The sequence below is a fragment of the Ambystoma mexicanum genome, chromosome 6p, assembly GCF_040938575.1.
Source record: "Ambystoma mexicanum isolate Mex_15411 chromosome 6p, UKY_AmexF1_1, whole genome shotgun sequence".
In the NCBI taxonomy this organism is placed as follows: Eukaryota; Metazoa; Chordata; class Amphibia; order Caudata; family Ambystomatidae; genus Ambystoma; species Ambystoma mexicanum.
In genome coordinates, this window is record NC_090935.1 from 750,066,132 (window position 1) to 750,067,457 (window position 1,326).

Genomic DNA, 1,326 nt, shown 5'->3' on the forward strand with positions numbered 1-1,326 from the left:
TTGGCCCAATCCTGAGTGTGCACTGTCCTGATCTGCGCTGAAGCCTGCCTTGGGAGAGGTTACCTGATAGACATGGTTGCAAGGCCTGTGATCCTGGTCCATCCCAGGCAGGCAGCCATGGGACACCACAGACAGCCACACGGGGCACAGCCAGCTGCCTCGGGGAAGGCTAAGGTGCATTGGGGTATTTAGGCAACTGCCACCAACACAACAACCGGGGCACGCTGGGCACCTGGCCCTCCTGACCCAAGAGTGGGCCAACAGGGAGGCCAGGACATGCCAGCAACAAGCCCCCATGCTAGGTCCATGGTACCTGCGATGGTCCTGATCGGGGTCCGACCATATGGTGACAAAGGGAATGGACTCCTTGTGACAGCCCCAGTTTGAGCCCATGGAGGGTCCCCGGGGCAATTGAAGCTCAAGCCACCCTCAGACAGGCGTAGCCCCGGGAGGATCCCAGGGCATCAAGGTGCATTTGAAGTGTTGATGATCAATATGTCTTGCAATTCACACAAATTCTTGTAGCTAGCTGCGTTCTTCATCGATGCACAAGCCGAGTGATCTACCAGCAAGAGTCACAGACAACTTACATTTAACCAGACACTGGCCTGAGCCTGCCAGTGCAGGAGAGGCTTGGGGCAAGCAGTAATGCCCATCCTGCTGCATGGCGAGATGGGCCCATGTCCAGTCTAGCTTCGCCACTTGGGAGTCGGCAAAGACTATCATGGTTTTCAAAAAATGGGCTACAGGCGCTCCACACAGGAAGTCTACCCAGCCTCTTCTGTGGCAGCGTGACAGGGCTTCCCACATAAATGGAGACCCGCTCAGCCCCCAACCATGACCTCCTACTTCCCTTTCAGGGGAACAGAGAGGAGGGCCAGAGGTGGCAGGGGGATTGGTAGGGATATCTAGGGTCTTCAAAACTCAGCCCAGCCGCACAGAGCTGAGCTCAAGGTACCTGGGCACATGGGAAGGTTGCCTGCTGCACCAGTGAGCCTGGCTATCTCTCACCCACAGCGGATGGTGGCTGGAACCTCAACACTTGCCCAGTGCATATGCTCGACTGCACCATGCCTCAGAGCGTGTCCAACTTGCCAGGTCCCCTATCTGTCTGGGGAGGTGTCCTTCGAGAACAGCCAGGTTTCCCTCGGCTCCCCGCTGCCCCCACTTGGAAATTCTGTTCTGACCAACCGCTTACTGGTGGGTTGCATCCCCAGACATCACAGACCTCGAGTGGCAGAACGCGACTTGTCCATCTAAGAAGTTGAATGCCTACCGATGGGGGTTGTTTTACTAGTCAGTACAGAGGAGTTTCGTTCTCTTTAG

At 56.5% G+C, this 1,326-nt stretch overlaps 1 pseudogene; it reads right to left on the bottom strand.

Annotated features, from left to right (window-relative positions):
• Positions 1-423: 423 nt before the first annotated feature.
• Positions 424-577, bottom strand: LOC138512775 (5.8S ribosomal RNA; annotated as a pseudogene).
• Positions 578-1,326: the final 749 nt, after the last annotated feature.